This window comes from Mustela erminea, chromosome 3 (genome assembly GCF_009829155.1).
Source record: "Mustela erminea isolate mMusErm1 chromosome 3, mMusErm1.Pri, whole genome shotgun sequence".
NCBI classification, from domain to species: domain Eukaryota; kingdom Metazoa; phylum Chordata; class Mammalia; order Carnivora; family Mustelidae; genus Mustela; species Mustela erminea.
The window spans coordinates 136,981,036-137,007,052 of record NC_045616.1 but is presented as its reverse complement, the minus strand read 5'-3'; the positions used below and the strand labels follow the sequence as shown (position 1 = coordinate 137,007,052).

General features: G+C 42.6%; 1 protein-coding gene across 7 annotated transcripts in view; it reads right to left on the bottom strand.

The window, feature by feature from the left end:
- Positions 1-26,017, bottom strand: part of PRLR (prolactin receptor) — a 170,897-nt gene that overhangs the window by 119,419 nt on the left and 25,461 nt on the right. Inside the window, exon 1 of one of the 7 annotated variants that reach the window (XM_032337623.1) lies at positions 18,602-18,941. The exons of 4 other annotated variants lie outside the window; for them this stretch is intronic. The gene's annotated coding sequence lies outside the window, so the exon portion shown is untranslated. Of the gene's footprint in view, positions 1-10,562; positions 10,992-13,535; positions 13,866-18,601; positions 18,942-26,017 lie in introns of those variants that run through there. 2 more of the 7 variants (XM_032337622.1, XM_032337621.1) reach the window with 2 other exon arrangements.

Sequence of the window (26,017 nt, the reverse complement as noted above, 5' to 3'; positions counted from 1 at the left end):
TGCTTCCCCCCCACCCCCTCTGCCTATCTCTCTGCTTACTTGTGATCTCTCTCCGTCAAATAAATAAATAAAATCTTTTTTTAAAAAAAAGTAATGAGCAATACATTCAGTTAAATCCTAAAATGTTCAGTTCTTGAGATTTCATAGCGATGAAAATGTGTCCTAAGAATTCTTCTGGGATCTATTGTTGAATGTCCAAAACCAGCCAACAATATTTACATAGGAATTCCACTGGTCATTCTGTTTATGTAGCCAATGGTGATCTTCTTAGGGCTAAAGTCAACTGAAGTCATGCTTACTAATCCTGGCATTGTTTTTTTTTCCAAAGATTTTATTTATTTATTTGACAGACAAAGATCACAAGTAGACAAGAGGCAGGCAGAGAGAGAGGGGAAGCAGGCTCCCTGCTGAGCAGAGAGCCTGATGTGGGGCTCAATCCCAGGACCCTGAGATCATGACTTGATCCAAAGGCAGAGGCTTTAACCCAATGAGCCACCCAGGCACCCCATAATCCTGGTATTGTTGTACATTAATTAGTTAGGCATTAGAGTCTAGTTAGCCTAATAGCGGGAGGAGCCATACCTTTCCACTGCGAAGTAATAATGAGAGAATGATTTGGCACCCTTAATTTCAGTAAGATTGTGGGAGGAAAGAGCTCTGCACTTACAGTAATTTTGAATTATTTAATGTAACTGTTAAGTTCAGAAACATCTCTGGGCAGATCCCTAATAAGTGAGAGATCTCCCTCACATTACGTTATTCTTCTAAAAGAGTCCTTCTCCTCTCTTATTAAGTTTAATAATACCAATTTGCACCATCCTATTCTCTAACATCAGAACTCATTTACAGATTAAGTGCAATTCTTTGTGAAGTAAGGAATAAAGTGGAGGCTAAAATTTTCCAACCCAGTGAATTCCTTTTTTATGATTAAGGGGAATAGATCCTAAAGCCTTCTTAAGCAGAAAGGCTTTTAGGAGGGAAGGAGACCAGGGACAATTACTCAGGCTCTGTGCATGCGAATAGAAGGTACAAGTTGTCCACGTTGCTCTCTTCCTTTGTCCACACACATTTAAATATTTCTCTACCTTTTGCTTTCTGGAGATCTTTTGTGGAGTTCAATAGCAGTGGTAAGGTCTCCAACTATTGTTTAGTAGAGTTGATAAGTTGTTGCACATGGCTGATAGTGGACTTAGAGTGTGTCACACTTACATCTGATCCCTGTTCTACCATAATCCACTAAATTTTTTGAAGACCTATCTACTATCTGGGAGTATCTAACCTGTAGCCTGTGTGTTCTCATACCAAGAGGTTCTGTGAGCATTCTTTACAGCTTAGTGGGTAAAACATTTTGGACAAGTGAAACCTTTGTGAAGAAAGTTTTGCTGAGTTAAACCACCATCAACATATATGCTAGGTCAAATAAAGAATAGCTTATAATTGACAACCTAGAGACACCTATAACTATGCCTAACTCTTCATCCCACAGTTAGTTGGCCAAAGTGATACTGTTGCCCAAAATAATTTTCCCTCCATAAATGAGGTCATATAACCTTCTGTGTAATGGACAGATCTGCTTGCAGATAGATTTTATGGCTAGTATCATAAAAAGTACAAGAAAGAGGAAAAAATAATAAAGAAATAAACAGATAAATAAATAAAATAATAAAGAAATAAATAATAAAGAACAAGGAAATCAGGAGAAATAATTTTCATCTTACACTTGATTCTAGCCACTGTTTCATCCTTACTCAAAATTTCAGGGGAAGCATGAACATACCAGTTGGGAGAGTCCTAGAGGATGGGCTTGATTAGAGAATGATTAGTACATATTATCCCCAAGCACTGAATCATGTCCCAGAGCACACTAATGAATCAAAATAGTTCTTAGTATTTTTTAATAATGATGGTTTTATAAACAACCCAAGGATAAAGGAACCAATTTAAATTCCTGTTCTTGGCACCATACAGTTTCCGAAGAGACCATCCAGAGTTGTCTGTGGTTTCATTGTATTTACTGAGAGCATGAAGAATAAGCTCATTCCATCATATGCAATTGATCATTTAGTGTTAGGACAGAGTGGCCTTATTTCACATAGAACCAAAGTGGTGTAACTCCAAGATTGGAAAACATTTTTCTCAACAGCAGAAGACTTTTGCTGTTTCCCCAGGGATCTATTTCATCTGGACAACTAAGAAGGGAGAATCTCAAGAGCCACATAATATGTCCTGAGAGGGACAATCAAGATCTTTCTCCTTTCTTTTCATTAGTTGCCAGTTAAGCAAAGTGATTAGAGTCTGGGAAATTCAAAGGACCAAAGTTGGGATGAAGGGCTCCTAGACCCTCAATAAGCCCTCTCAGGCAATTATCAAGATGAGAAACTAAGCCCTCTTCTGTCTTTTTTTCTCATCTTTCCCCCTGGTCATACAGATCTTTTATGATAAGAAAAAAAGTTTAGAGAGTAGAGATAATTAAGTTGTCAATCAGATGTTACTGTACTGTCAACACCAGGGTAGACAAGTAATCTGGATGAAGCTTTGACTTTTCTCTCTCTTGGGGAACCAAGAAGCCATATCAAAGTCCAAGGAAATAGTCCAGGGAAATCCTAGGAACTCGGCTACCCTTCCATTCTCCTTGGGCTTCACTACCCCCCAAAAATCACCAAGGTCCGTTTTTCTATTTCTTCCTGGGACTAGCTGTCATTCACTCCACTTACAGAATTAATCACTTCTGAACATGTATGCTTTCTGTTGAAAGCAATGCCATGCTGTTTAAATTCTCTTATGGACTTAAGAAATCATGATGATTTCTCCTTCTGCAACCACAATCATTAACATCTACTGAGCACTCACCATGTGCCAGACAGAGTTCTCAAGTTTTAGGTGCAGTAACTGACTCACAACAACAGTAGAAGTAACATGTTATTTCCACCTTACAGATACAAATGTGAAGGCATATCTATGTTGGATAATCCATTCAAGATCATGGAGCTCAATGGGGACAGAGGCAGAAGCTGAACACCTGTGGCCTTGTCTTCCACAGCCCATGGTCTTACGCACACTATGCTCCTGCCATTTGTGATCTAAGGTATTTTTTAAAATATCTTGCTACCTTCTTAGCTTCCCTGCTTCTCAGGTTTTCTGTGCATGAAATAGTTGACGTAGAAAATCAAAGTTTGTGGGATACAGAGAACACACACCCACTTTATTGTTCATCCACTTAAAAAATCCTTTTTACAGTTAGCAACACTGAGTCCAGTCTCCTGCCCAAGGGAAGGCATTTCCTCTTCAACCTCTCTGACTGGTGTTCCCGCTGCCCTTCCCCCACAACATGCCCCCACCACTGAAACAACACATCAAACACCAAGTAAGGCATCAGCCTGCGCAATGCTTCTCCACTCTAGACAACTCTAATTGCTAGAAAAACTTGGTTATCCTATAGCCTCCTTTCCCTGGCCCTACTTTTATCATTTGGGGCAAGGAAGAATCCTTCTTCCATATGACAGTCCTTTGAAGAATAGTCACCATATTCCTTTGGGAAACAGACTCCCATCTCTCACATTTCTAGGTTTCATCAGTCTGTCTCCTTGTTGCCGTCCACTGGATAATCTTTTAAGTTGCCAATGCCCTTGGTCAAAGGCATATCACAGAATTGAACACAGGATTCTTGATGTGTCCTACCCTTAATCCTTGTGTTCTCCAATAGAGCTGGCAGGCCCATGGCATGCCTTCCACATCCAGAAAGTGTGGCCTGATGCCAGGTCCTGCGCCTCTCTCCTATGGATCCCATGTCATTTGCTTAATTTAATTTAATCCAGGACAAGGGTCTCTAAGGTATGGAAAATGGGGTCCCCTTAGGGTCCATGTGCTTTTCCTTTTGCTTCACACATGGAGAGAGGCCACACAGTTCAAAAGAAATCTTGGTACTGTACTGTGGTCAGCTGTAGACACACATGATGGCCTGTGACCCTTTGCTTTTAGATAGAGAGCCCAGAACTGAGTCGAATATTAAGACCTCATGGTCTGGATGGATACACATCTGGGAAAAACAAAATAGGCACTGTTTCTGAAGCACTCTGTCACCTTCTTTTGTCATAAGAGTTCAAAATATTTTTCCTACCTGTAAGTAGGCAACCCACTAAACCCTGAATCTATTCTTACAGAAAAAGTCACTTTGGAGTGGATCCATCCTGATGGTCTGAATTCTCTCTCATCAGAAGATTGGCCTTTTCTTTGTCCCTTTACCTATAAGACTGTTGCTCTTTTAGGTTCCTGGGAAAATGTAAAAGAATTCCTGATAATGGTTGGCTGATTAAAATGATATCCCTCAGAAGAGTTATTTACCTCTAATTGAGGCACCCTTAACCTTTTGAGATTATGAAAACAGTGAGAACTTGGTGGACTAGAATGAATTAGACATGGGCATGGGGACCCCTGCAATGCATGTGTGCCCACCTATTGTGTTTATAGATAAGGTCAACTTGGCCCACATCCTACCTCCTTCTCTTTCTCACAGGGCTTGGTTGTACTTGGTCAAAGCCAAGTACACATGGAGCAGGGACACACTGAGGCTGCAGTGGAGTTCTAAGCACTTTGCATATATTTAGTCAGCCTTCCAAATAATGTAAGTATCCATGAAGCATCTAAAAGGTAAGTCATCTGACTTACTCTTCACAGTTTACCGTAGTACTACCTGTATCACAAGTGCTAAGCAAATATAGGGATACTACCAGTTTAGAGTGATAAGATTTCGGCATGATTCAGGCCAAGATCCACTTCTGTATTACAGCAATAAAAAGTTCTATTTCACATAAAGTTCTATTTCACATAAAAAATTTTTAGGAACATTAGAGAAACATTGATTTCAGGGCATTCTGAAGCATCCCAGACTTTCAGATTTCCTTAGCAGGAAGCGAACTGACCTAGGAGGCAACAGTCTTGCTCTCTAGACAAGGGAAATCTTTAATTACAGAAGCCTCATCCATATACGAGAAAGAGCAAAATGAATCCCTACCTCTTTTCCGACCTAAATTCCAAAATGTGTTCATTTCATGGTGGGTGTACATAGGCAATGAGTCAAATTCTCCTAATAGTTCATCATCATTTAGAGTTCTTTTGTACTCTGAATGATGTTCTCTCTAAATAATCCCCAAGTCAGGCCAGACTACCCCAGTTCCTTCTAAGGTAATGTGATTTTTATTCCCTCCAAACACCTGTTTGGAGATGTCAAATAGGGAATTCTACTTTCCTAGGAAAACCTTGCAAGTGAGTTCTCCGAGGTTTCGGGCTTGGAGGCTTGTGTCTCTTCTGGCTGAAACCACATACTTGATGTTTGTCTGTCTCTCTGTCCTGCGCCGCGACAAGGAATCCAGTGGGGGTGAAGTCCTCCTGGAAATGTGCTTCTGGAAAATGCATGAGCCTTGCAACAAGACTGAATTCGCTCTCACTTTGAATTTGGTTGGTTGTTAATAATTATCTCTGGACTCCTAGCAGGAGTGGTGCCCTGGTAAAAATTTCTACATGACACTGCTGGGAAAGAGAGCTGGAGGCTTATCAAGGAGCAAGAACAGTTGTCTCCACTCTGACCTCATATCTGTTGCTCTTAGAGAAGCCTGTTGAGTCCTTGTGGTGAGAGGCTGGGTTGGGGAGGAGAAAGTTAGGGTGATATTTGGTTGCATCTCTTTCTGTTAAAATACTGGGAGCAGGAGAAAGTTCTCCCAAGCACATTAGTGCCCTATATTTCTCCTGGGCAGTGCTGGTGTCTCGAGTATTGATAACTTGGCTTCACGGCTCTCCCATGGCATGACACTATACTGCTGGCTGGGCTGCCCAGCCAGCCTGGATTGGACTCACCCTGGAAAGCTCTTTGAGATATAGAGGGTATGTCTCATCTTGACTCAGAGGAGCCCTTAGGCTCTGCGCCTCTGTATCCTTCACAGGGGATTGTGAGACCACTCACTGGGTATTAGCTGCTGGAGCTTTGGGAACAGAGGACCGCAAGCTGGGTGGCTTCAACATCTGACATCTGCTGTCTCCCACTTCTGGAGACTAATTTTCACCAGAGGGGAACAGTCACGTGATGGTGATTTGACAAGATGGTGACTGTAAAACAAAACCATTATAGCCACCAGGAGCACAAAGACGATGAGACAATGAATGAGTTGCCCCCAAGCCCTTTTCTCCAGCTCGCATTCCCTTCTGACCAGAAGCCCAAGGAGGACAGGTGTGGAGAAAGGCTTCCAAGGGTATCATTTCCAGCCAATTGTATTGTAACAGACTCCAATGCATTCTCTGTGTCTACTATCTTGTCCCTTCTAAACTATTCTCCACATTTCAGCCAGGCTTTCCTTCTGGAAGTATAAATCTGATTGATTGCACACATTTCCAGTCCACTGTCCTCTCATGCAAAGACCTCAGTGTCCCTCCTGAGCCAGCTCTGCCTTCTCTGGTCTCACTCTCTCTGGGTTGTGCACCCAGGTCTCCATCCACTTTAATTCCGGTGACCTCCTTGCTTGCTTGGTGCCCTAGCCCCTGCATTGGCTCTGTCGGGAACATGCTATTCAGTGACCTCCTCCTCTCAACTTTACCTTGAAGACTCAGTTCAGGTGTCAAGTCCTTAGGACTTCTTCCCAGATCAGCTCAGATGGGATCCAGCTCCTCAGGCAGACCCACTGCCCAGGTATCTTTCAGGAGCCCAGACTTCACACTTTTTTACCACATTATGGGTCCAGGGGTCTGTGTCCCTCAGAAGCTCCTTGGGTGCAAGGACTATATTTCAGGTATCTTCCTGTTCCAGGCCTACCCTGTTATAGGACTGGCGCTCAGTCAGCATTTGCTGAGAGAACACATGAGTAAGGGAGTGACCCGTAATTTTGTTATAAACAGTAAGTACATGTCTCTGGGCTCTGTCATAAATATCTGTTTTTAATGGCCCTGGGAATTCAGGGCTCCTTGTGAAAGAGCCAGAGCCTACCTCTGCCTGCCATTCTCAGCTCTGTGACCCTCTCTTTCCCCTACCTCCAAATTTCCTGGGGACTCTGAGACCCGTGTTTAGCTTTTACATTGGTTATGGGTGGATATTCAAAGGGGCTTCCATGTCTGTGGCTAACAAACAGGATGGGTGGAAAGGAAGGGCATAGACTAGGATGGAAGGAGCCAAGTCTGAAGAATGTTCTGGAAAGCCAGGGAGGAAAAGCATGAATGGGAAGAGAGAATGGGAAGTGTCATAGAGATGTGTATTCCCAGGGCAGAGTAGCCTAGGCTCACACTGTCTCTTTGCCACTATTGCCAAATGGTGGACTGTGCCCTGGATTTCGAGGCAGGCCCTCCATGTGAAGACAAAAGTAAATGAACAAGAAATTAGGGCAAAAATTCTGTGCTAGGAAGCATCTAAATTGCAGATACCTTAAGAAAATAGGTGTTGGTGAGGCGCAGACATTATCTTCCTCAAAGAAATTTTGGATACAGAAAATTCTGTTGCAGTTCCAGGGTGGGGGTAGAGGGAGGTGTTCTGCATATGCAAGCAATGCCGCAGACACCAGCCAGGTGCAGCAGAAGGGGCCAGATGCTGTGGCACAAGGAGAGGCCAGCTGTCCCCAAGAATGACCGTCTGTTGTGGTTTGAGCTTGACTCTCCTCTGCTTGTGTTTTTGATTAGACAGAGAAGTTTGGGTTGCTCTTGCTGCCCCTCTAGGAACACGCAGAGTCAACACTGGACCATCCACCCTGCAGACATGTCTTCCTTCCTCTGGGGATTGCCATTTGGGTGCTTCAAGGTGGGAAGGCAGCTCTTCCTCACTCTACCCAATGTTTCTACCTCTGCCCTCTAACTACCCACAGTAACTCTGCCTCCTCTAGTTACATAACAGTGGGGACAAGGAGTCAATGTGTGTCTCCGGAGGAGCCCCACTATTCAAGAAGCCTTTGGGCCAAATAGCCACTATCTTCTTTTTCGTAGATACAAAATTCTCAAGAGTTCTCCACTGTGTGTGGTCACCATGCAAGATACATGGGCATGCATGTGGGTAGAACAGGACCGGATCCCCAAACAAATACCATCATTGTCTTCCTGGCCCCATTTACCCTTTTTATTACACTGAAAGAAAGTGATATGGGTACCAAGGAACACCAATGCCATGCTCTAGGAGATGACCAGATTTTAAGCAATGACCTTGCACCAGCACATCAGGTCTGAGTGATATACTCTTTTGCCCAGGGAGCACCATGGAGCTAGTAATTCATAACAGGCACATTGCTATTTGTCCTGCAATTTTTGACCTGACTTACCAGCTCCTCTGGAGAGCAACCCCTTCCACTCAGCTGCACTCCCCTGGCTGGGCTCCAACCATTCCCACCCATGGACCATAACTAGTGTGGCAGAGACTTTGCTCCCACATGGGAACATCTTTCTGAGTAGAAGGCATGGCTCATCTTGCTCTCATAGCTGTTTCTTACCACCTGAATTACCCTGCTTATTCCGTCTGTTCTACAGAAGCTGTGTGGGCTAATTCTACTGGGATGTGATTGGGTTGAAAAATGAGTGCACAGAAAGCTGGATTCCAATCCTATGGCAAGAATGCCTTATTTATTTATTTATTTTTTAACCCCTATGTTAGGTTGGTCCATATCTCCCTTGGTTCTCCTGCCTCCCTACAGTTGGTTTTGCTTGTGTCCACACAACATCTCACAAGGCAGGTGAAGATGGTGGCAAGAGAGATGCATTCTCAGTGCAGAAGGTGAACGTCCCAGTATACTTTGCCTTATCCTGTGGCAAAGAGAGGCTCAGCCAAGTGGGAAGCTGAGACCCACCTGAGATGATGGGCCAGCTTCAGGGGCTTCAGGCTTTCTGGTGATTTGGCAAAGTTCCTCTTTAGAAAAGATTCTGGAGGTTTAGATGGCTCAACAATTATTTACTGGTTATCTGCCACATGTTGGGCTCTCAGGTTGAGGCTGGTATGATTCCTGCCCTTAGGAAGTTTCTATAAAACTTCCTGTCTATAAAAGTAGGGGAGGCCTGGTGAGAGTGAGTGAGGCTCTGGCCTGAATATAGGTTTCAAGAACCTTGCCTTAGGCTGCTTCAGGCCTCTGCACTCAAGTTTGTTATTCCACTTCTCCAAACCTTTTTCTTCTTTCACATCTTGAGGCCCTTGCTACTTTCTCTTCATCCACTCTTTTCATTGCTTTGCCATTTTTAAAAAAAGACTTTACTTATTTGAAAGAGAGAGGGCTTGTGTGTGCATGTGTGTGCGCAAATGAGAGAACAAAAGCATACATGCCAGGGTCGGGGGTGGGCAGGGCAGAGAGAGAGAGAGAGGGAAGCAGACTCCCCGCTGAGCAGGGAGCCCGACATAGGACTCAGTCCAAGGAACCTGGGATCATGACCTGAGCTGAAGGCAGACACTTAACCAACTGAGCCACCCGGCCATCCTTTCCTTTTGCCCTTTAACTCACTGAAAAGTCTGCTTGAATGGATAAATAGGCTGTGGCACATCCATACAATGGGATATTACTCAGAGCTGAAAAGAAATGACCCATCAAGCCATGAAAAGACACAGAAGAAGTTAAAACGCATATTTGCTAAGGGAAAGAAGGCAATCCGAAAAGGCTACATTCTGTATGATTCTGGTTATATGACATCGTGGAAAGCACACAATATAGACAGTAAAAAGCTCAGTGTCGCTGATGGTTTGGGAGAAAGGAGGGTTGAGGGAGCTGGGATTTTAGGGCAGTGAAACTATTCCATATAACGCTGTAATGGTGGATACCTGACATTAGGTGTCGGTCAAAACCCACAGAACTGTACAACACAAAGAGTGAACCCTAATGTAAGTTACAGACTTGAATTAATACTAACGCATACATATTGGATCATCATTGTAATGAATGTAGCACACGAACGTAAGTTGTTAATTGTTATTAGCAGAGGAATTTGTAGGTAGGGAAGACTGGGAGACATTGGAACTCTATTTTCTTTGCAATTTTTCTGTAAACTTAAGACTGCTCTCAAAAAATGACATCTGTTAAAAGAAACAAAAGAAAACACCTCAGCCCAATCCCCCAACTTGAACCTGGTAAGCTTGGGCTCCACTGGCTCTGCATAGCTCACTGGCTGGCCTCTTCCTTGTCTCTCTACTTTCCAGCTGGATCTGGAAATGTTTCCAACTCCACATCAAGGCAATGCGTCCTTGACTCCAGCATCTTTTAGTTCCCCCTGCCCTACCCCAGTTTGCCCCTTCCCATTCCCCTAGGATGGACAGATCTGTCATATGATCATGCTAGTATATTATCATGCTAGACTTTTGATCTCTGTGCCCAGGCCCAGGGAAGTGTGCCACACTTTCCTCTTGGAATACCTGAGCTCCACGGTGGGCCTTCATGTTGGTCTTTATCTTAACACAGAATGTCCTTGACCATTTCGTATCAAAACACAGACTGTTCCCTAAGACTTTGTACAACCATTGAGATCCTAGTCATGCTTCCTGCCCCCCTGCCCATTCTCAATCTCTCAAGAGAAAGGGGGGGGGGAATCAAAATTGACAAAGAAAGGTGAAAGTCACCAAGGCTCACCTGTGACATTCCTGCTGCCTGTCACCCCACTCACATTTCTGGCTGGAGCTTGCCACATCTTTGTTACGAGCCTTAGAGACAAGTGTTCTGAGATGTCATCCTCCCCTACATTTCCTACATGGATAAGGAGAATGTTGGGACTCTAACCAGTCATCCTTTTACAACCTGGGAAAAGGTACAACCCACTGTTAATAATTTATCTCCATATTAAAGTACAGAGGTTTGTAATCATTGCTCAGTAATGGGGATAGGGCAGGTAAGAAAACCTGCTGCTGAAAAACATGAGGGCTTTTGTTTCAGCTCGTTCCAAGGGTCAGAGCATGGGGTCAGGGAAAGGCTTGCTCACCTATGTCTACTGGGTTTCGCTGGCTCCGGGGTGGGGAGAAGACCTTTGTCTTTCACAGGCTCTAAGCAAAAGGTAAAGTTGATTTTAAAGGGAAAATATTAATCCTCAAGTTACCAGAAAAATCAGTCCATCAACTCCTGTGAAATACAGGTGCTGAAAAAGACCAAGAGAATGGTTCTTTCAGATAGCATATTCAACAGTCCTATACTGAGCCTGGCAAGCTGAGAAGTCTGAACTCAATCCTGTAGGCAGGGAGGAGCAACTAAGCTTCTGAGGAGGTGCCAAGAGTAGGACAGGATAAAAGGAAAGGAAGTGAAGAGAGGAACTTAAATAGAGAAAAAGCAAAAAGAGTGAGAGAACAGTCCTCTCTTAAGGTTCTCCCTCATGTGCTGTCTGCCTGTTCAGAAACTGGACACACATGAATAACGGGCAGCTCTTACAGGGGCAAGCAAATTTTGGGTTACTTATGGCTCACTGAAACTCTTGTAAGAATTCTCCAAAGCCTGACTCCCTGAGGAGAAGCACCTTCTTGGACCCTTGCTCCTCCTACCTTATCACTTCTTCCCACCAGAAGAAGCCAGTAAGGGGGGGCAGTTCCCCATAGCAGAAGCTAATTGGGGCCAAGGGACATCTGCCCTGAGTTTAGAATCCTCACTGACTGTGAGGGTCCACAGGGTCTAGACTCAACTACCCAGGTTTTGCAATAGTACCATCTGTCATTCACCTTATAGCGCTAGAACCCTGCTGCACAGCATGTGCTCAATAAACACTAGGCGAAGAAATAGCTGTATAAAATTGGAGCCACAGCTTCAGAATAATCTCTTTCGAACTGACTATGCCAACCATTTTCTTCTGGAACATCCCACCCCTTGTACTCTGTTTGCATTAAGGATTACAGCACCCAGGAAGGCTGGGTGTGGAAGTGGTGGTATGAAAGCCATAGATTTCTTTTCTACTGCCTCCTCCAGCATGAGAAAGTGCCCAGGGCATAGCAAACTGTTACACCTTTGGAAGAATGTCTGCAAGTTTTCTGAAGAAGACATGCCAGAGTTGTGGGACACATTTAGCAATTCCCTGGATCTTTGAGGGAAAAATAGGAAAGAGAAGAAGTCAACTAAGTTTTGCTTATCAGAATAGAGGTGTTCAATGTGTTCATGGCTCTGGCCCCCAAAGGAAACCATTGCAATGGCAGTTAGGAGAAGAGAAGTCCTCTTATTCCTTTGAGGAGGTTGTCAAACTCCCTAGTTGGAATTCTTTATGAAGTCTCATTCTGAAATGTGACAGGGGTCTAGTCTTGGCAAGAAGGTGAAGGAGTCTTGCTTGGTAGAGGGTAGTACTATCTGCCAGGGGGATAGTAGAAAAGTGAATAAAGGGTAGAGTGTAGGTGGGATCTCCATGAACAAAAGCAGAACAAACCTCACCTAGCAGGGCTTGTCTCCTCAAGAGAACTGCTTCTGTTGAAATAATCTTCCTCACCTCCTGGGCTAAGGCATGAAGACCACTGCACAAGAAGGAGGGCAGGGCATGGAGCTCCTGATCAGGAGCCTCGAGAGCAGCCTAAAGCCACTGGCAAAGAGACTCCAGTGTGTTTGCAAATGGACTAAGTGGGGACCAATCAAGCCCTTTCCAAGGGAATGTGTCTTGGGGGTAAGGATGCGGAGGTCTTTGGGCACCACTTTCCTCTATGACCCCAACTTTTTCTTACCCAAGGTAAATCATTTTGCCAAGAACTTTAATCATGAAGAGAAATAAGTCACACATGGGAAAGGAAGAGGGTGAGGTCAGCTCTCCCCTTGTGCTTTGCTCTAGGACCTGGAGAGATTCACAGACTCAATGGAAGTGTTTAAAGATACAATCAATTCTTCACTCTTCTCTTTTCTGTCTTTGAACACCACTTAGTGAGAGGGCCGAGTCCTCCTCCTCTGGCTGCTTCCCCAACCCCTGGGCTTCCCTGTGGGCTGGCTTCCTCCTGGCTCAGATCTGGGACTAAAGATGGGGCTAGGGCCCAGGTTGAGTTTGTATCCTTGCCTCCCCATTTAGCTCAGCTTCCTACTATCCCTCCCGACCACCATGACTGCTGGTCCTCTCATCCCAGCCATTCAGTCCTGAGGCTGGACAGAAGGACCTACAGGGTGTAAATGTGGATGGCAGCTGGAGGTAGACCAGTGCGCTAACCCGGCAACATCCACGAGAGACAATTCTGAGGCTGGGCTGAGACCCAGCCCCTTCAGTAAGTTTCTGCCACCAGTAAGTGCTGCTCTGAGCACACATCTTTGTTCAATTGTGGACTGGAACAAAGGTACCAGAATCCAAGGCTCAGGGCTTTCTTACCACTTGAGTTTGCCAACTTGGATCTACATCAGCCCCTGGGGATGCTCCTTGGGCATGTAAAAGCATGTGGACGAGACGGGCAAGCAGAGGAGCCCTGCCCTGACAGTTGTGCAGCTGTTTTGGGCGTTGCAGTGGAAAGGCATATGGAACCGTTTCTCTAGCCAGCCCTTCAATTCCTCTTACAACATCCTTCGCACCCCCCCCCCCCCCGGCTCCCCCAGTGACAGAGCAGTTTTCTGGGTAGCCCAGATCCACTTAAGGAATTTGTCAATGATGCTGGCAAATTGTATACTCACCCTGGATTCATCTCAGGGCCCCTCTGAGAGCAGGAGGGTTCAGAAAACCTTATCCCAGAGAAGGATTCCCTTTTCCTGATCACACCTGCCAAAGTACCCAAACAGAATCATTTATTATTCGTGCATGGTTCCACGGAGCCCCTAGGGAGGCTACAAAGCTGAGAACCTGGCATCAGACAGAAGGCATGTTTCTGCAGGATGCTTCCAGAACGCTCTCTATTTTACAGAACAGACAATGGCATTTTTATCTCCGCTTTGCCTTGTTCCTTTCTCAAAGACAAGGCAGGAATTTTGACTCTAATTTCCCTGTCCCTATTGAGCAATTGGCCATTTAATCTTAATTTATTTTATTCTTTTTTTTTTCTTTTAAAGATTTATGGAGAGAGAGTGAGAGAGAGAGAAAGAGAGCATGGTAGAGAGGGTGGAGGGGAGGAGAGAGTCTTAAGCGCGACACGAGGCTCGATCCCAGGGTCCTGAGACCACCACCTGAGATGAAATCAAGAGTCCACTGCTAAACCCACTGCACCATCCAGGTGCCCTGGTTTATTTTATTCTTTGTTATTTGTGATTAAGGAGGGGACAGCTGTTCTCTAAACAGAAAATATGCTGGCTGTCGAAAGAAACATTTTTCTGGTTTCTTGCTTTGTTTTTATTCCTAAATTCCACCACTTGGGTCTTTGTTCTCTCCTTCCCCTCTCTTTCTTTACGACTAAAAAGCATGTAACACCTACCTGGTTTAGGTTCTAAAATCAGTCACTTAGACTGTGTTTACCGCAGCTCTGATGGCATTGTCCTCAGTGAGCTGCAGACACTCTACGAGTAAGCTCATAGTCCAATGAGCCTGCCACTTCCCCAGCCTGCTGATCTGTCCCTCCTTGAACTCTTTGACCCTAAACAACCACCACCATTTCAATAACAGCAAAGTTCAAAGGAGCTAATTACGTGTCCTCTGCCTGTGAGGTCAGCTGGCTGTCCCCAATAGGCTGGATTTCTGGTTCTCCAGAGCTGGCCACAGAGAAAGCAGAGGCAGTCCCTTTGCAGGAAACCCCAGGGTCAGAGGGAATGGGGCTTCTTTTCCTCTGAAGCAGGACCCCCTGACTCCCCCCTCCCCTTTCCTTACACCCCCAGCCAGGCTGCATGACTTGGGGACATAAGCAGCTTTAGATTTCTCAGAGGTGAAAATGGTTACATTTATGAGACAAATAACATAACTGGTTGAAAATGTTATTTTCTGAAAGGAAGAGTTGTGATCTACTTTGCAATTCTATATGACTAGCTGTAAAAATTTCCAGCAATTTCCTGTGAATCTGGTAAGATCAGAAAGGTTTTTTTTTTTTTTAAAGATTTTATTTATTTATTTGACAGAGAGAAATCACAAGTAGATGGAGAGGCAGACAGAGAGACAGAGGGAAGCAGGCTCCCTGCTGAGCAGAGAGCCCGATGCGGGACTCGATCCCAGCACCCTGAGATCATGACCTGAGCCGAAGGCAGGGGCCCAAACCACTGAGCCACCCAGGCGCCCCAGGACAGAAAGGTTTTTAAGGCATCATTCTTCCAGCTGTATGTTTATCTTAAAGGGAGTGAAATTTAGGAAACTTCTAAAATATTGTCTAAAAGCCTTCCTTCAAAAGTTGAAAATTGAAACAAACAAACAAACAACAAGTTGTCCAACATATATTCTTTCCCTTTATACTTTGTCCTTTATAGCTCTTTAAATAAAATCTGGTTATTACATGAGCAACAGTAACCACATAGCTTATTTTGATATTCCCAAATACGGTGCTGTAGACCTGTAAAGGAGACTGAAAACTAGTATTTGGCATACTTCAATTCCTGCTATATTTTGTAGCTACCTCAATTGTCATAAATTCCAAATCTGTACTCTAAGGCAGCAAAATTTCCAAAAATATTTTATCTGTCATTGCAACTAAATAGAAACCCAGGACTGAACGAATAGAAGAAAAACAAAGGCTTTGATAAAGTCCTCCCCCTCCTCCCCGCAAAAAAAAATGTAGAGACAGAGGGCAGTGGTCCTACTCCAGACCCAGTCCAAAGCGCGGGTGTGAATTTCAGAAAATGCAGTTTCTTTCCTGCAAGCATGGTCCTTTAAGCCCTGAATGGTTCTGATGACTGGCAAGAAGGGGGTGCTGCCGGGGAGGAGGGGCAGGAAACTGGGAACTTCAGTAGTTGCTGAGGTGACAGGGGATGGATGACACGACAGAAAGACCAGTATAAAACTTACTAGCTCTAGGAGTATTTCTCCCAGAAGCTCACTTTTTTCCATTGGAAATTGGGGATAAAAATACTTCACAGGGCAGTCGGGAGAAATAATATATTAATGCACCATCCCATAGGAGGCAATAGGTAAATGGCAATGGTCATGGTGGTCAACAACCCTGGACACAAGAGCAATTCAGTTCTTGGTTTTGGCCACAAGTTGCCCCAGGTTCTTCCATCTGAAAGCCATCCTTGCTCCAGGGTAAGAGAAGACTGTAAGTCATTCTCAGAATATAAACCCCCTCCAGGCAGTGACTGATAATGTAATTTGTTGACTGACAATGGCTTTGCCCAGAAGAGGAAGAGACTGCTCAAAAATATACTGTTTTGGGGAAGAGTGGGTGGCTCAGTCGGTTAAACATCTGCTTTCAGCTTGGGTCATGATCCTGGGGTACTGGAATCAAGTCCCACATTGGTTGGGGGGGTGTCTTTGTTTCCCTCTGCCACTTCCCCTGCTTGCGCTCTCTCTCTGTCAAATAAATAAATAAAATCTTTGAAAAAAATACACTATTTGTAGAGGGTAGCTTAATCTCACTCAATAAATTTTCATACTACAAGGACACGGAGATACTCTTATGGACACACTCTCTGAGAATGAAACTCTTCTTAACCAAGCTTGATCTGCAGCTATGGAGGGAACACGGGACTGAGGGAAGAGCCCAGACTTTCCAGCAGTGCTCTGACATATCAGGACACTGGGGGTACAGTCACAATTCCAACACTAAAAATGATACCTTCTCTTTGTACAGTGATCTCCAGCTTCCAGAGACTCTACGCTTGTCTGGCCTGATTGGGGATCCTCCTCTCTGAGACATCAGGCCAAACAGTACTAGCCCCATTTTATAATAAACAGTTCAAAGAGTCAACAGCTTAGTCAGAGATCACACAGAGGAATAGCACAGTTATCCCTCTGTTAGGGATACTGTTAGGGCAGAGTTAGAACTTGGATTCAGATTTTTCAGATCTTTTATCCTTCTTACTCAGGATTCTGTTCACAAGGCCCTGTTGTTTTGTTTTTGTTGTTGTTGTTGTTGTTTTTATTTTTTGTTTGTTTTTGTTTTTTTCCTTCCCTCAAATTTTTGCTTTATGGATCTAGAAAATTCCATGGTTCAATACCTGGAGATGAATTCTGTCTCCATCAACCCATGTACCTTTGAGCAAGTCACTTCTGCTATATGAAACTGAGTTTTTTCTTTCAGTGGGGATGAAGATAGTGGCCCTCAAAAATTATGAAAGGGTAGAATCAATATGGTACCTGAAGTTATTAATATGGTATCTAGCACAGAGCAAATGTTAAAAAGTCGATCCTTAATTTTACTCTTGTTGTTATTTATCCTTCCAGGCTTGGGTTCTTTCCATGAAAATAGGAAGGCAGCCATGAAGGAGAAAGAAGAGGCTTGGATATGGCATGTGTCAGAAGACCTGTGCCCAAGCCCTGGCCTGGCTGCTGCTTAGCCGCATGGCTAAAGAGCACACCACTTCACCATTTTGCCTTACTCTCTTCATCTCTGAAAAACGAGACTGATAATACATACCTTCTGGAGTGTCTGTGAGAGTGGAATGAAAAATAAATCCCTGGAAGTATTCTGCAAAGCCAAAGTGATGTGCAAGAGTGGGCAGAAATCCCTCTACTGGAAACCTTCTCTCCCTCATGTCCCATGTTTTCGCAATGAAGTATGTTGCCAAAGAATCTTCTATCTCATGAGAGCAGCGAAAAACATGGATCCATCTTCTATGACTCAGGAAAACTGCATTAAGCAGAGGTCGAAGTTCAATCACTCACCCTCCTGGTGCCATCTTCAGAATCCATAATGAAAGGGGCATAAGTATACCAAACACTGCTTTGGGGCAAGGGGATAAAATGAAAGGGAAGAAGTAATAATTTAGCTGGACAAGAAAAATAAAGGTGGAATTTTCACCTGTTGGGACAGGTCAGGTTTTTGAGGGCACCCCAATAGAGAAAAAGAAAAGCATATGACACTGATCCATGCTTGCCTAAGTTCAAAGCTTGGAGAATGACTAATGAGTACTGCAAACGAAATTTTATGGCAAGAGAGAATAACCTGTGTTGGCTTGGAACACAGACTAGCCTTAGGGAGTGGGCTTATATGATTTAGTGTCTACCGAGATGCCTCAGAGACATTAGCAGTTCTAAGACGACACTCAGTTCTTAGTGAAACCACTGGTTTGGGGAAACACAGTCCAGTGCCTTGCAAAACCATGACCTTATAGAAATACGTAGTTGATCCTTGAGTGAGATTTCTTATACAAAACCAAAGCAGAAAGAGGTTCAGGGATGCCTGCGTGGCTCAGTCATTGAGCAACTGACTCTTGGTTTCGGCTCAGGTTATGATCTCATGGGTCGTGGAATTGACCTCAGGGAGTCTGCTTGAAGACTCTCTCCCTCTCCCTTTCCCCTTTCTCTTTCTCTCTCTAAAATAAAATAAATTAAAAATAAAGAGATAGAGAAAGAAAAAGATTGACTCCTTATTTCCAAGTAGAGGACTCTGAATCTTTTTTTGGGCTCTCTGGCAAGGTCTAACCAAACAACCATCCCTGCCTCAACAATACAACAGGAAAACAAACCAATTCTCTGTTCAGTCTAGCAGTTATCTCTGCTTTCTACAGCCTCCCTAAGGCAACAGAAGCTGGGGCCAGATTTACAAATGCGTCTGAGAAATTTATCATGTGACTCAGGCAGGCGCTGATTTATGGAGGGAAGTCTTGTTTGGCCACCCCTACGCTTTTATCTTGCTACTTCTATGTTAATCCCGGCAGCATCACATTACCTGAGATTTGCCCTGTTGTCAGGATGCTTTGACTTGTAGCTGTCTCATCAGACGTAAGCTGTGCATAGCCTCCTTTTGCTCTCACCCGAGACTGGAAAAGTGCTAACATGACAACTCAATTTAACATGTGCTTCTTAAATATTAACTACGTGTGAGGAGGGGAAATCTTAGACCAGGAATGACGCAGTCTAACAGCAAAACAAAAGATAAGATCTCTCCATAGAAAGCTATCCAAATCTCTCAGTGCCCCTCCCTTCTGTAGTTTTTGTTGTAATTAAAACTGAACAAAATAGCCACACATAAAATAAAGGACTCTCTTCAAAGGGCCATTACCAAACAAGCCTCAGAAGCAGGAGAATGTGGGAAGATCCCGGGCCCATGTTTTTTCATCTGTACTATAATCAAAGAAACACCTCTTATGATCTATCCTATAAACATGGTCAGAGGATTAAGGAAATGCTGTTATAGGTATTTGCCATATGCATATACACATACACATATGTGTATATGTGCATATGCCATTTGCATATACACACAGATACATAGATCTACATATCTATATATAGGTATATAATATATAAATATATAACATAGGTATATAATATCTATATGCTTAACATATATTAAAATTTCAGAGATATAAGAATGAACATGAAGATGACAATGATTTCCAAAACATGGACTGAATATCCTTTCCATATGGAAAGGGTGAGTATGATAAAATGGAATACTAATGTCTTTGCGCAGGCCAGTATTGCAAATTATTTCATAACACTTTAGAGCTGGAGGAACCTTCGTAGGCCACTCTAGCTCAGCCTCAGACATCATGCTTTTATTCCAGCTTAGCATCACCCTCCGACAGTTATTCGATCTCTGCTCAAACACCTCTGGGTAAATGGAGATCACTACTTCGCATAGTAGTCGCAGGGTATCATAGGGAAAGGTCTCCAACGTAACCATGGTTTGACTTAGGATTTTCCCAATTTAAGGTGATATTAAAGCAATATGCATTTAGTAGAAATCATACTTTGGACTGTGATTTTTGATCTTTTCCTGGGCGAGGGATATGTGGGAAGAGCCTTTCTGGTGATATTGAGCAGTGGCAAAGAGCCATTATGAGAGTGAACAAATGGTGCACTTACAACCTTCTGTCTACAGACAACCATGCTATTTTCCCTTTCAGTACAATATCACATAGATTACATAAGAGTCAACCCTTCATTATAAAACAATCTTTGTGTTAGATGATCTGGACCAACTGGAAGCTCATGGAAGTGTTCTGAGCACATTATAGCCTAAGCAATAATGTTCCATACGTTAGGTGTCCTAAATGCATTTTCAACTTAACAATATTTTCAACTGACCATGGGTGCACTGGGACATGGCTTCACTGGCTTCACTGTAAGTCGAGGAAGTTCTGTACTAGTAAATTGAAAGCTTTTCTTTGCACTCATAGATATGTCCTGCTCTAACAGTGCCCACTGTACTGGTTCTGTGTTTCGGAGGAATTCTGCCTCCTCCACATAATGGATCTTTGATGTTAAACTTCCAGCAAATACTGACTCCTAATAAGGTATCAAAGGCTATAGATATTTAAAACACAGGAGGTGACTTTTAAAACCATATCTGAATCATATTGTGGAGTATACTTAACATTCAAGCTTCCAAGGTAAAATGATATCTTACTCCTTCGGTAAGTACAAAGTAAGAAGACAGCCTTAAGGAAGGCCTATTTGGATGTTATTAATATCATTGCATAAAGGGAAACACTTGTAGGGCCTGTCTGTCCTGGTTTAACTTCAACTTACATTTCAATTTCTTTGCCATTCTCTTCATGAATATTTAAATAAAACCAAACAACCTGTACTACTCAGGGGCAAAATCCATCTCTCTGATTTGCAGGATTTAACTTTCAAAGTCTCGGGTAGTGAGGACAGTTGCGGTGTTAGTAACATCTCAGAGTAGCTTCCTTCTAGTACTTCACTGTTCTTAACAGGACGAGGCTGCCCAGTCCCAGATGCCTGGTTTCAAAAAGCCAGGAAAGGGCAAAGGAAAAGATACTTGGAAACATGACCAGGGGTATCTTTCATTCCTCGATCCCAAGACCTGTGTTACAGACCATTCATCCTTTCAGTTTCAAACTTAGCCAGTTATCAGATATATTCTGGAACAGAGCCTGACCTTACCAATGCTCACTGCAGTAGAACACACAAATGCATGAAGGTCTCTAGATTCAAGGGGGATATGTGCTGTAGTTAAGGCTAGAGACTCTGAAGCCAGGTTGCCTGGGATCACCTAACTTAACTCTTTATACTTTACTTTCCTCATTTGTTAGATGGAGATAATAATAAGAAAACTCACTGATTGCTTCTGCCAGACAATTTATGTATTTGCACTCAGTGATCTTTGGTCAAATCCAGTGTGGTGGTCTTTTGCTTTTGGAGGGACGAATGTAATCTTGCAGAGAAAACCATGCTTATGAAACAAGAGATCTGACTTCAAATCTTCTACTAACAGTGACTCCCATGCATCATAGAAGAAAGCACTGAGCACAGTATTCAGCTCTTTACAGTCTGACCCAACCTGTTTTTCTCAGCTATACTTGCTGTCCTTTCCTACTTCTTCCTCGCGTGTTTTGCCCATCAGGCTACTTGCAACTGCGCCAGATCTCAGGAACATGTGACGTGCTGTTAAGTTTGCATGTGCTATTTTCTCTATAAAATCTCCTCTTTACTTTCTTCTTCTGCTTGTTCAGTAACTGCCCCCAACTGCATCCATGACTTTATCACAGCTCTTTCCTCCACCAGACTTGCGCATTTTTGAGGGTGGAAAATGGTCCCCTTTTCATCTTGGTGCCTTAGATCATATCCAGCACAAAATGGGCAAGAAATAGCAGTTGGAAAATGACTGAGAGATTAAATGCATATCTTTTAGGTAATTCTTTTAAGAATGATGGTCATAATATGATTTGTTTCCACTTTAGAAAAATATGTCAGGGCATCTGTTTGAAAGCAAACTAATAATACAAGATATATTAACAAAATACATGATACGAAAGCAATATAGCCTAGGTCATTCCTCTGCTCCTGTGAAAGCTGACAATTATTTTAGGTGACTCTGAAAATGTCAGTGGAAATTCCTCCTTTAATGAAATCAAATAAGGGATGTTGTATAATGACCCTAACTCCTGGCCTCGTTCTTAAAAACGTTACAAATCCCTGATGGTGTCTCGGTGTCAGCTGTGTCCTTGGTAGATTTTGCTCCATAGTGGGAAGGAAGATGATCTGAGCCCACACCATATCTTTCATCTGGCTTTGGAAGGAACACCAATTACCAATTACCAGGTTACCTTGTTGATGTGTTGCCTCAAATGTGCCTCTGTTTGAGAACAATCCTATCAGAAAGACTGAGCTGTTCTTCTCTACAGGCAGTAGAAAAGTGAATGGAGTCTAGTGCTACGGAAGTTGGGCTCCTGGCAAAATATAGTTAAAAAATCCTTTAGCTATCTAACATGTAGTTATGCCAGAGGGGACAGTAGCTACAGGAGATGCCACGCTCAGCAAGACATTCTGCTGAGTGTGTAACTAACAAGACCCACTGGATGGAAGAAAAGAAATGATGAACCAAGATTTCTTGAGTTCCTACCATGACGAGGGTCATTCCATTGGATCTGAAATCATCACAAGGGGGCAGACAGCACCCTGTCATGCCAAAACTTTGGATTCAACATGTCTGCCCATTTGTGGTCTGAAGTATTGTCCACCACTCATGGCATAAAAGGGAGTAGAAATCTACTAAGTGATGGTTCAGTGGCTATTAGGACAGATCTCATGGGGCTCTGTGCTAGTCTAACATAGCTTTGCTAAGAACTTGTCAAACATATGTGTAAAGAGACCAGTAATTCATAACGGAGCAAGAAAAGCGTTAGTGGGGCTACCTTACTTCTTGAATATGGTTTCTTAATAACAAAGATCCTTTTTTTCATCTAGTGGACAAACATAGGAATTTTGAGTCTTTATCAAAAGCTCAGAATTGCTGTGCTAAATATTTTGAGCAGGTAGTTGATCTTTTTCTCCTTGAACCTTTATCTTTGTTTGGTATCCTTGGGGTTGCAAGTTAAGATTGAGAAAGTCAAGACTGATGTTTTTCTTTTATTTATTTATTTATTTATTTATCTATTTATTTATTTATTTATTTTTGAGGGTCATGAAGAGAACAATCTAGCTCTTATTTTTATTGGTGGTGATAAGAAAAATCAAGGGCAGGGACGTATGTGTTTCTTAGAAGCACTGTTTTATGGGGCAATGTTTTCATGGTACTTTAGGGAATATATTTCCAAGGCTAATTGTGTGAAACTTTTCTCTCAAAAGAAGATAATTTACCTTTGTTGCCTCACTTCTTTATTAGAAAAGGATCCTGTCTATAACAAATACTTACATATGATGATAAAATCATTAATAGCTATGTTTTGAATCTTATGGCTAGGATAAGCCGATTTCCTGAGGAAGCAGGGTTTGTGATTTTCATTGCATGCAGCAGAGGGTTCCTACAGGATGCCTTGAGAACTGCACTGAAGCCTCAGTCTTAGTTCCTGTATTATTTAGTGTTATTCTTCAAAGACTCTCACTTCACTAGTCTTAGTACCCCCAGATAACAATGTAATATAATTCCAAAGTCAAGAGCTTTCTTGAGAGACAACGAATATAATCCTAAGAGAAAAAATAGATTATTTTTATTTATTTGCCAGAGAAAGAGAGAAAGGACAAGGAGGGGGAGCAGCAGTCAGAGAGAGAAGCAGGCTTCCTGCTGAGCAAGGAGCCTGATGCAGAACTCGAGTCCAGGACCATGGGATCATGATTTGAGCTGAAGGCAGACGCGTTTAATGACTGAGTCACCTAGGTGTCCCTCTTCAAAAAATTTTTAAACAATGTGGCTGACTTTCAAATTCCAAAGACTGGACTCACTGTCCTGCATATGACAATGGTAGAGGTAGGAAGAAGACCTTGAATTCCCCAGTGTAAGAAATCTTGTCTTCTATAACTCTATATATCTACTTTTTTAGTACAGTTCCTGATACATCATAGGACCTCAGTAAGCATTCATTGTCTTGATTCAGATGCTACTCAGAGATAATAATGCCACATCTTTGAAGACATACACCTAATCTTCCTTTTAAGAAAATAACAAAAATAGGATTAATTAGATTTCTGTCACCCTTCTTTCCCAGGATATTTGGTCCTCTGTGAGAGGTTTCTCTTGTTGAGATAGCACTTCAAAATGCTAAAGAATGATAGAGAATTCATCATGCAAAATAGAGAAACATGACAGTTATTCACACAAACTTGAGCTGGATTAAGTGAGGAAGTTAGCCGAGATTCAAGGGGGAAATGTGCAGAATGATAAAATTTTAAAACTTAAAAGGACATAAGAAGACATTTATTCGATTTCTGGAAACAAGTACCTATTTTGACTACTTAAATAGACATGGGTTGGAGGAAGGAAAAGAAGAAAAGGTCTAGACAATATTAAAAAAATCAAGACCTATGGTCAGACTGTAGCCAGAAACTCCAAGGAAATGTGAGGACTAATGGGAGCCCTGGCACTGAAAGGTGAATCCCATTTACTAATAAACATACAATTTGCTGCTGAAAACAAAACAAAACCTTTGGCTTAAAAGAAGACAGGCAGATAGTTCACTCCCTTCCTGAAAACTGTTCAGCTACCCTTTTGCTGAATGCAACTGTCTTCAACCCAGCAGAATATGCCCTCTATATCCATAAGAAAATCTCAACCTTCAGGGTGCCTGGGTGGCTCAGTGGGTTAAAGCCTCTGCCTTTGGCTCAGGTCATGGTCCCAGAGTCCTGGGATCGAGTTCCGCATCGGGCTCTTTGCTCAGCAAGAAGTCTGCTTCCTCCTCTCTCTCTGCTTGCTTCTCTGCCTACTTATGATCTTTGTCAAATCAATAAATAAATTAAATATTAAAAAAAAAAGAAAAAGAAAATCTCAACCTTCGGGAAATAGTGAATTGGGATACTACAAGAACAGGCAGTGGCACATTGGATCCTGGAATATATATCTGACAGGTAAAGACTGTGGGGGGAAAGAGGAAGAGTCCTAGAAGAAAGGCATCTCAAAGACAATGAATTTCTGTGGTTCCTGTGTTGTGGGTAGGAGAATAGGTGGTGCAGGAAGAGAAGATCTTACCTCGATACACAAAACTACACCAGTGGCATTCCTGTTAGATGCTGATAACTAGGACACGTCATTCTGCCCTCCAGCTGTGAACCAGAAAACTTATAGCCTGGTACATAACGAGCAGGTCCCAGAACACATTGCACATGCCATGTGTTCACAAATATTGGGTCCAGGTGGATTCAGTTTCATTCCTGGATGAGTAAACATGAAAAACAAATAGCACAGACAGTAGGTAAAGTATATAACAAGGAAACTGAAACATCCTCTCAAAGACAATTTTAGAAAACCATTTCTCATTCTCAGTTGATGTAACAAAAAGACACCGTGAAAGTGGACAGGTAGCTGTTATGAGATAAAAGGCTGGGGAAGACCAGGAGGATGGTAGGGAAACCAAAAAATGAATGATATTAATATCATATTAATATGTCCACTGAAGGTAGTAAGAGGTAAGACTGACACTACAGGACACAGAATCAGATACTTCTTAAAATACAGAGGCCCTATGTGGCTCTCCTTAAAAGGAAGCAAGGAGATGAGATGCTAGATACATAAAGTGAGGCACAAAATCAAATTAGGGCTATTTTATACTCATGAAAAAAGGACCAGTAATCACCATGAGATTATGCTACGTGCCTACTGGGAGGTCTAAATGAGAGAGTGACAACGCCAGTGTCACCAGGGATACAGAGCAACCGAAACTCCTAAATTGCTGGGAGGCATGTAAAATGGCAACAAGCGCTTCAGAAAACTGCTGTCAGTTTCTGAACAGGTAAATATATTCTCAGTCTTTGACCTCCAAATCCCACCCCTACAGAATTATAAAAAAAAAAAAAAAAGAAAAGAAAGAAAAAGAATACTACGTTCATGACAAACCTAAAAAGAATGTTAATAGCCACTTTATTTATTATAGCCCTGAACTGAAAATAGCCCAGGTAACCAAAAGCAGGAAAATCTATCAACAAATCAGAGTGTATCCATACGACAGAATAGTATTCAGCAACACATGAAATGAATCAGTGACACAATCAACAACTTGGACAATAACCATGTGCACAGAAACAGATAACCATGTAATTATCCAAGAATGCATTGTAAATATGACTACATTGCTGAAGAGATAAAATAACTCATGACAGAGAAGTGAAAGAATATAAAATATGTAACTGACCGTAACATGAATAAAAAAATGTTTAAAAATCTAAAAAAAAAAATCTAAAATAC